The 11,039-nt window shown below is 33.4% G+C and overlaps 1 pseudogene; it reads right to left on the bottom strand.

The window, feature by feature from the left end:
• Nucleotides 1-5,459: 5,459 nt before the first annotated feature.
• Nucleotides 5,460-7,004, bottom strand: LOC145139365 (serine/threonine-protein kinase 52-like; annotated as a pseudogene).
• Nucleotides 7,005-11,039: the final 4,035 nt, after the last annotated feature.

Genomic DNA, 11,039 nt, shown 5'->3' with positions numbered 1-11,039 from the left:
AGTTTATCAGCTTTAAAGCTGGTGAGATCATAAGTATATTAATGTCTGTGTTTGTATGAAAGTGTTTGTAAGTCTGCAATTGTATAAGTTTGTAAAAGTTTGTAATTGTTTGAACTCTCCTAGAAAACCCTATGTTTCCTACTAAAAGTAGCCTTCTACCAAGGCATCTAGTATCTGTGTGTGTGTCTCTTGTAAGAGTGTGTATTTTCCCAAATCCTACTATCATTAACCAAAAATATAGTTTTTACATTATTGTTTATTGTGTGAAGATCACAAAGTAAATGTAATGGGAAAATGAAATAGTATTATAATGTTGTATTAAGTAAATACTGCTGTACTAACTACCTTAAACCAATTGTTATTTAAAGTACCATGTGATCGGCCTGTATCCTGCTACCGACTCTATAGAAAAACGACGATGTAAGACGTCGTAGGAAATGACGTTTGGCACCCGTAGACTTGCAAGTCCCACTGTAGCGAGCAGCAAGGTGTAGGATAGTCAATCCAGTATAGATCTATACACAAATTCATACGCTCCCCACTTAAGGAGATTCTGGATACAAAACGGTCATGACAGGTAGTGCCATGCCCCGTTACGTGGCTCACATAAATGTAATAATGTTCTAGTATATGAATGGGCTAGCTGTATTGTGTGTTCTCTCCCTGTCTAGCATGTATTGTTTGTTTCTCATCATAGTATTCTATTGTTTGTTTCTCATCATAGTATCTATTGTTTGTTTCTCATCATAGTATCTATTGTTTGTTTGTTATTGACTCATGTATGAACTGACTCATTGTATGTTTCCCTGTTCTAGTAATAGTATTAGTATCTCCCTAAACTATACCTATTATAGTTTACTAGTAATGTTGTTTGAATGTATGAACATGTTTGTGTATACCTTTGCTACCCAAAGATATTGAACTGAATGAAAGAAGGAACTTTTATATCTATATACATATACATAATATATAACTAGGATTCAAACGACCTTCGGACAAATAACCTGAATACCCTAAGTCCACAGCCAAACAAGGAACAGGAAGTAAGGTGAGCTATCAGTCCTAAGTCCTTTCAATCCTACTTATATAACTATATCTATATAGATACACAGAATATAAGTTAAAAGAGTTTAATAAAAGTATTTGATATGAAAAAGAGTTTGTAAAACAGTTTGAAGTAAAACAGTTTGATAACACAGTTTGAAAAGTAAGAAATCCACTTGTTTGGTAGTTATTAATCACATGTGATTGATATAATAACTATAATAGTTCAACTTGTATCCCCCCCACCCCATAAAAGCATTTAAAAACATTTAAAAGGTTAATTAAGGGGTATGAACTCACCTGTAGTGAGTGGTTTGGATGAACGGAATGTATAGGATGCTAAGTGTCAAGTGAAGACTTGAACACACACAAGGATCCTAGTTAACATATAATAACACATATATGTATCCAATTAGTCATAAAACAACTAATTAACCAAGTTTAAGACATCCTAAGACATGTAAAACACTTGATTTAAGTGTTATAAGTCCTAAGGATTGCATCTAAGGGTGGTAGGACCTTGCATTTGAGTTTAGGGTTCAAGGGTGAACTCCCTTGGAGTTTACGGTTTTGTGACCATAACCCCTTTGACCATTTAGAGTTTTGAAGCTTTAAAGATCATAAGAAGCATTCCTACTTCATTTTTAAGCCTTAGGAAGTGATTAGGGCACCATTTCACTCCTTTATTGAGTTTACGGTCCTTGGACCATTTGTCTTTGGGTTTACGGCTGTAAACCCAAATGGTTTATGGTATTTTGATGTTTTCAAGTACTAAGCACATCAAGGAAGGTTCTAGGCTAGTTTCCAAGGCTTGGTAAGAGACTAGGGCACACTTTGGCACCCTTTTTAGGGTTTACGGTCCAAGGTGTTCTTGGACCGTAAACACCTTTGATCCTTTGATTCTTGGGTGTTTTCTTGATGATTAGAAGTGTAACAAGTCTTATAATACACTAGGATAGAAGTACTTACTAGGTAGAAGCTTGAAAAGGTGCTAAGAGTCCAAGAACACTAGTGTGTGTTCTTGGTGAAACTTGAAGATCTACACTTTTGGAATGATTTCACGGATGGAATCATGTAAGATCACTAGATTAAGTAAGATATCAACTTTTTAGGGATAGAAACACTTACAAAGTTGAAGATCTTGAAGAAAAGTCGGATGATACTTGAGAGAGAAATGGGTTTTGGATCTTGAAACTGTGAAAAGTGGTAAATAATGACTAAGTGTCATATTTATACCCCCTTTTAGGGTTTACGGCCGTAAACACCTATGTTTAGGCCGTAAACTCCAAACTCTTGGAGTTTTGGGACTTTATTGTTGCACAATAAACCCTAGGGCATCCTCTCTCCTGTTATCTCCTGAAGTACTAACTTTAAAACACTCAAACTTTTTCCAAAAAGCTTGAAAGTTAATAGAAACTGATATGACTTCTATTGAATTGAATGGTTGTACAAAATAGAAATTTCGGGTTGTCACACTAAGCATCAAGACCACATTTTTATGACTCACGACCCCTCATAAGGTCTGAAAGGACGACTTATTTGGTTAAGAGCATGTCGTGCTTAAAAATCACCATATTTGAGACCAAAAGTGCCCTAAATGGAGAAATGGCTACATCTACAAGATAGAGTGATCAAGTTATGAACTTTTTACCTCCTCGAGTTTGCTAGCAAGTGGAGAATCCTAGATCTAAGTTGCTTCCAAGCTTCAAGGTCCTTGCACCAACTTCTTCTTCTTCAAGAACACCACTAAAGCACACAAATAAGCTCAAAATGCACTCTCTCACTTAGGGTTTGCTAGAGGGACATATTCTTAGTTAGAGGCTGATTAGGGTGAAGGTCTTGGGGCCATAAAGTTGTTGAAATAAGGTTCAAACCCTAAAATTTAGGGTTTGAAACCCTCGCACGTACGCCCAACGTACTAAGTTCCTAGCATGTACGCCATGCATACGAAGAGTACGCCCAACGTACTAAGTTCAGGCCAGAAAATACCAAAATGGCACTATGGGCCATTTTGCACTCTTTCTGAAACTCAATGACTAAAATGCTATATTTATTCATACATAGTGCTAAAAATGAAATTACCTTAACATCGGGATGTTACATTAGACTTTTTATTAGGCCTCTTAATTGTACCTTTGTACTCCATGTATATAAAAAAAATCAAAAATGTATAATACTTATGGGACGAAAATGAAGGGTATAATTATTGTAACTTTATAACATTTTTTTTGCAACTGTTTACTCATGTTGACTCTTAAGTTATGTGTTCTAAAACAATTCGGACTTAATTGTCACTTCTAAAAAAATAGAAACTCATTCCATTGTTATTCTTTACACCTAAGTTACTTCTTTTTTACATCCAAGACTTGAATATTCAGTAATGAATGTAGCATGCGGCCTAAAAACATGTTTCATACAACAATCAACAAAATTCTGTTAAATTACATATGATAACTACAATCATTAAGATATCATCTACATGAGTTTTAGTAGATATAAAAAGAAATTTTTTCAAAAAAGACCTTAAAATTTAATCTATTAATGAAAAATCCATATACATAGGCGAATATAGTATATATCCCGGGGTAGCCTGAGATACCCCTAAATAAATTTAGTAGTGTAATTTTTTCCGGAATTGTTTTCTTATTGTGAATTACACGATTTTTTTTGTTTGGGATACCCCTTTACTTTGACTCTGAATTCGTCACTGTCCATATATCTGATTGTTTATTTTCAGAAAAGTCCTTAAAATTTTTAGAAAAGCCCTTAAAACCGACATTAGCCGGGAACAAGGATTTTTTTTTACAAGTGTTTACCGGTTTTTTGGGCTAAATTGCAAAAACAATAAATAAATAAATAAATAATAAATAAATAAATAAAATCAAGAATGATTTTACATTAATAGAACCAAACTTTAAGGACTTTATTGTAGATTTCTCAAAGTAAAGGATCAAAGTGTATTAGCTAAAATAAAAAGGGGGAAGTTGTTGTATGGGTAAAATATTAAGAATTTCCTTTAAGTTTTAACTAACTCCGAAGAATAGGCCAATAATTAAGCACTCCATATACTATAACCATTTATGAATTTGATTTCAAGAATTTAACAATTTCAATATGCAAGTGAGAATTTCAATTTCGAGATTCTAGATCTAAAATGATAAAAGTCAATGTAAGTCAATATGGAAAAACAAAAATTGAACCACGTCCTCTCTAATAAATAAATATTTTTTTTTATCATTTGTCACATTTTCATTCAATTTGTCAAATATCATTTTGTGGTTATTTTGAATTAATTTTTTTTAACATGTCATTTTATAAGTTTTCTATTTTATTAAATTTCATATAATATTTTAATGTAATAATTATAATAAATGTAGTAATAAATTGATTTTGAACTTATTTTTTAATTTTAAAATTCTCAAAATTAAAGTTCATTAGTTTCTTTTATTTATTTAAATTTAAAAGATAAAAAACAATTTCATTATAATAATTCACTATTTTTCTTATTTTTTTATAAATTCAAAGTCATCAAATATTTTGATCTTTATAAGTTAATTTTTTTTTAATTAATACATGTTATACATGGGTCTCACAACATAATAACTCATAAAACATTCACTTTTCACAAAAATAATTTTTTAGATACTTATAAATATATTATAATAGTTTATTTTAATATCCAATATAAAATATAAGATTCGTAATACTTATATGTAAGTATGATACTTTTAGCGTTTTTTTAATGAAATTATATACATAATAAATTTATTGTATTTTATATATTTGAAAAAAAAAAGACTCGGCATATTTATATTTTATATCTATATTCACAATAACTTATCGTTTTTTATTCTTATAACTCACACATATATTATTAAATGTTAGACAAAAAACGAAATATGCAATCTAGGTTTAGGCTTATTTTTAAATTTCCGGTATTAAAATATGTTTAGTTAATTAAATGTCATCGTCAAGTAACATTTTGAAAGAAAAAAAATACAAACATATGCTTAAAAATAATAAAGTTAGACGAGTGACTTTATAACATATGCTTAAAAATAATAAAGTTAGACGAGTGACTTTATAAAACATTTCACATAGATGATGATATAAACATAAAACGAAACTTTAGAAGAAAGCTAATCACTGAAGAAAGTTAAGGGTAAAATATTTTTATTAAGCATGTATAACAAAAAAAAAAAAGGCCTTTGATAGATTCACCATCATGGAAACTCTAATATGGCAATGTATAGCGCCCATGTACAACATAAAGTTAATAGACTATAAACCCTTACTTATCATAGTGTGATATAAACACTGACTAGAGAGTACCAGTGATTATGAGTTATGACCCTAAAACTTACTATTAGAACCACTGAAAGAGGACAAAGATCAGCATATGACGCAACAATATATCATCTTCTAAGCTTGAATAACTTGAACCAACTCTGTGGATGTCTCCACCTCGATTGCAACTCTTGTAATTTTTTAATTTCTTCTAATATAACCACCACCTCTTCCATCTCCGGCCTCTTTGTGGGGTCCGTGTCCCAACATTGTTCCATCAATTTAGCCAACGATCTTGGACAATGCCTCGGTATGCTTGGTCTCGTATACTGTAATCACACAACGTCTTATTAATTTCCATCTGAATTTGTTACCCAAAACAAAAGTATAAAAAATATATACATACACATATACGTACCTTGTATATATCAGGTGTGAGAATCCCTAAATCATACGTATAAGCAGTATCACAACAATATATCTCCCACAAGCATATCCCAAAGCTATAAACGTCGCATTTACGCCCGTGTGGATGTCCGCTTACCAACTCAGGAGCCATATAACCGCGAGTCCCCCTTTCACCACATGTGATCAAAAGCTCTGGTGGTTCAATTTCTGATTCTCCGAAATCCGCAAGTTTGATTGTCTGTTTTTTGTCGATTAGCATGTTCCCCGGCTTCACATCACGATGAATTACTTTTTGAGAATGAAGGTAACTCAACCTGTACAAAAGATCATACATGTCTATATTTAGCGATTTGGATTTTGAAGATTTAAGTTAAAGATTGAGAATATTAATTAATAATCATATATGCTGTTGATTTCATACGTACCCTTTAGCAATATCAATAGCAAATCGAATGACAGTTTTGTAAGGCAGCTTCTTGTCTTGGTGCTTGAGCTTCAATAGATAAGATCTAAGGGATCCTCCTTTTAAGTATTCGGAGACGACACAGAAGTTGTTTTCAGGTTTCGGGTTCTTGATCTTGTGCCGGCTACCTGACGTGATCATGGACATGGTTGCTCCGATCATCTGAAAATTTTATAGTTTATAAGAATAATTAGATGGTGATATTTGATTGCATGTAAGTAGGCCATGAATGCATGCATGTATATAACGTATTCGACTATATATACTATTCGATTCTTGTTATATACATTAAATATGCATGATTTGTATATATCGCGTACTAGTTAATTACTATATATATCCAAAAACAAACTTACCTTAGTTACGTTTGGATGATCAAGATTTTTCCACACTTCAACTTCTTCCATTAAACCTAACTTAACGATCCCCATTGAATCTTCCGAAATCTTCTTTTTACCATTATCATCAAGAACTTTCACTGAATAACGCAAATAAACAATTAATCAAAAATCTAAAACAAGACATGAAACGCCATTAAATTATCGTGAAAGAGAGAACATACACACGAGAAGTACTCAAGAACATTACCTGCTACAGTTTGGCCTTTGTAGGAGCCCTTATACACAACACCTTCACTTCCATGACCGATAACTTTGCCGACAACAAGATTTTGAGGATCGATGGTTTCTTGCCATTGTCGTTGTCTTTCAGCGATGATGCAATTAATTTCATGAGATTGCAGCAGATTCAGTTGTTGCTGATGACTCTTAAACTGGTTGTGCGTGAGTTGCTGTTGATCCATTACGTCGACTATTTTCAGGGGTCCGTCCATGCAGAAAAGGGTTTGATGGGTTGTTTGCGATTCAAGTAATTAATATTTTCCCACAGTTAAGCAATTGATAACTTGATTCACTTCGGTATATCACAAGTACTGTAGATATATATACTCAAGAAATTACGTACCAGTTACGTACAAGTTTGGTCTAATTTCGAAATCCAGTCCTTCAATTTACAAATCATTGCAGAAATCGGTCATTGTAGTTTACTATAAGTTGCAAGTTTGGTCCAAATATATTTTAAGACTTGAATATTTGTTGGAGGGACTATATCCGCAAACGAAATGCACAAGGATGACTTCGAGACAATGACGTGTCTAGAACGTAAAACCATATAGTTCACTATTTAAATAAAACCAATAAAAATGAAAAAACTAAAAGATAGGTTTCCAAAAACTTGATTTATACATGTATTTCGGTTGCCAAAAACATTAAAGTATTTCATTTAAAATATTTAAGGTAGTTCACAATTTTTATGCGTGTGTGTGTCTATATATATATATATATATATATATATATATATATATATATATATATATATAGGTGGGTCAAGTGACCTACCTTTAATCTACATAGCCTCGCCACTGGTGCTACCCCTTCCCAGCCGACCACAATAAACGTAAAAATATTACTGAAGTTAGAAATTTCCGATTCGTTTTGATAACAATCCCATTTCCCCCTTGGTTTATATAAATATCTTGTTTCTTAGCAAGGTTAACATCATGTATCAAAACTCCATCAAGTGTACAAACTGCTCCTTTAGAAACTCATTGTAGCCTCTTATTATGTCCCGAAATGTTTGGATTCGGATTGGAAGATGTTAGTACTATCATATCTTTTGAGAAAAACATCATTTTATCAAACACTTCATAGAAAAATTATGAATTGTTTGCTTTGATTGTTGAAATCTATGCTTGATAACCATGTAACATTGATTATGACCAATCATCATATAAATATAACAATCTTTTCCTCGGCCGATATATGTTTACTATCTTTTAACGAATAATTTACTCTAAAATGTGCATATAGTCGGACAAATGATTCATCAGACATACATAGTATTTCAATGTATTGTCTGGGAATTCCTTGCAATAACTCTAATGTGTATTGATGTCCCGACATATTAGAATCATCTTCTCACATTCGTTTCAAACATATCCTCCATACAAGTAAATAAGATTTACAAGAAGTAATTTTTATCGTAATCCATTATGAACCTGTAAAATCGTGAACACTTGTTAATAACATAAACAACATAAGAAATCAACATAAGCAAACAAACATTAAACATAAACAACATAAATAAAACTTTAAAACATAACAATAAGCGTATAGTATTTCCAACTATGAAAACAAACCATACAATGTTTACCAAGTACTAGCATAAGCAAAAAAAACAAACAATGTTTACGAATTACCAACATAAGCAAAAAAGCCAAACAATGTTTACCAGGTCCCAACACAAGCAAAAAAAAATCCCAATCAATGGTTCCAATATATCTAAAACAAACCAACAATGTTTCCCTACATTATTAGTCCGAAACTTGTATTCGTCATCGTGATCCATCCTTTTAATACCTCATGAATACCTGGCAATGTCATCCATGCCTATCTCGTGTTCATGGACACTCCAAAAATGTGAAAATCAGCAAAGAATAGAGGATCTATGGGTTCTAACCCCAACCACCTTTAACTTCTTATAACATTCAAGAACTGTTGGTCCCTCATTTCCTTAAATCACATGTAGAGTTTTTTGCACATCAAGTGCTAAATCTTTAATATTGATAGATGTTTTAGCTGAGGCACTGGAATGTGGATCAATTGAGGCACTAGGAGCTGAGGATTTTGGGATTTTATCCTTTTGTGGGGCCTCTATCAACATTTGGAGAAGCATCGGAAGGTAGATAAGTTGACGCATGGGAAGTTGGCTCAACAGTAAGCACTACTCACTGATAGTAGATTAGATTTTGATTATCTGGAGCTGTAGATCACCATAACACGTTAGATGCAGGTTATGCATGTGGATTTCTATTTATTTCTGGTTAAACATTCTCAAAAGAAACAATCACCACATCATTGGAAGCATTTTAACTAAGTTATTCTCCTAGCCTTTGCAGAAAGTCTTTAGATATTTTGGTGTCAATTGAATACTTTTTAACATTCAATAGACAAAATTAATATAGTGGGGAAATTTAACAAGAAAAATGTTACTTTAATTTTTTGAGGATTTATGAAGCGGAAATTTAGAGGGAGGCATCATAAAACAAAGAAAAATCATAATGTTATTGTGTATGTGGTTAGATAATAATGCATACTGTATCCATTCCTAACCATGAGGTAAATATGATAGTTAATCAGTTAATAAAAGAAGAATGAAACACTTGTTTCATGTTGTTAGTTGATAACTTACAACAGGAATATATCACCCCTAACCGATAATGCGAGAAAGAGGAAGTAACCGATAAGTTGATGCTTTTACATTTAAAAAAGAACAATCGATAAAGGAGTCTCTAAAATATTTAGTATTTCACAACCAATCCATCCAGAAACATAAGTGTCTAAAACAAACATCATCACAAAATATCAGAGTATCTCAAACTGTCCCAGTAACAAATCTCCCAGCGAGTGTTTACAATCAGACCTTCGCCTTCTCGTGGTCCTCAAAAGTATCTGGAACACATAAATCAACAACTGTAAGAACGAAGCTTAGTGAGTTCCCCAAGATACCACATACAACACAACATAAATAAACATCTATGGGTTATCAGCAACCCTGGGGACTATCAGCAATACCAGTGGGCAACAACACGTTCTATGGGTTATCAGCAACCCTGGAGACTATCCGCAGTCTGAGTCACACATAACAACATAATACAAAAATAACAGTAGACCCAGCTTGTCATCACAAATACGGCTATTCTACCACACATGTAAGAATAAGTGAGGAGACTCACTTGATACTGACGACAAGTAAATCTCACACCCGAACTGCCGGAAGTAGACTCCGCCTAATCAACGGAATAATTAACCCTAATTAATAATTAAGGTCCATAACTCAAATCACGAGTCCAAATCCCACAACTAAGTCCGTTAAGGGCAAAAGACCATTTTGACCTTCCCATGGCCCAAAACCCTAAATCTTGAACAAAAGTCAAAAGTCAGCGAAAGTCAACTGCCCAGTGCGTATGTTGGGCGTACTGTCTCTTACGTGTGGCATACTACTCGATCAGCAACCAGTTGGGAACGGAACTGGCTACGCGAGGCGTAGGCAGGAGTACGTTGGGCGTACTCCAACCGATCCAACTTCACCAACTTTTATGTCTTAATCCGTTAAGACATATATCCCAACTTCGGATCTGACTATCCAAGGGTGTCTTAATCCATAATGTAACATCCCAGAAATACAGATAAAAATTTTGTTTTTAAATTCATTCCGTTCATAAGAAACTGATACAAAAATATTCAAAAGAGTCACATTGTATCATAATATCATAGTACAAATCCCAAAATCACTAAGTGCGGAAAAACATGGAGTGATGCGGTGAGATCATGTCGGGCTCTTCCCTTTCGAACTAGAAGTACCTGAAACAGAAACTAAAAAGTGTAAGCACAAAGCTTAGTGAATTCCCTCAACATACCACATACTAATCAAACATGCTACACAAACATACTGAACAAACATAGTGCCAAGCATATATGGGTGCTAGCCTGCCCCTTCGGTCTATTTCAACAGGATACTGCTAAGCATATCTGGGTGCTGGCCTACCCCTTCGGTCTATCTCAAATGGATACTGCCAAGCATATCTGGGTGCTGGCCTACCCTTTCGGTCTATTTCAACTGGATATCAGGTCTATTTCACCCCTTACTACTACCACATAACATCATGACAGTAATCACCGAGTCATCATACAAATACAGACATGACTGATAATTATCACAAAGACAATCATCATGCTATAAGATAACTAGTGGGCCGGCCTTGGTGCCTTCGACCAAC

Source organism: Lactuca virosa, chromosome 9 (assembly GCF_052849685.1).
Source record: "Lactuca virosa cultivar CGN04683 chromosome 9, Lactuca_virosa_CGN04683_v6, whole genome shotgun sequence".
NCBI lineage: Eukaryota > Viridiplantae > Streptophyta > Magnoliopsida > Asterales > Asteraceae > Lactuca > Lactuca virosa.
This window is presented reverse-complemented; position numbering and strand designations above follow the sequence as displayed.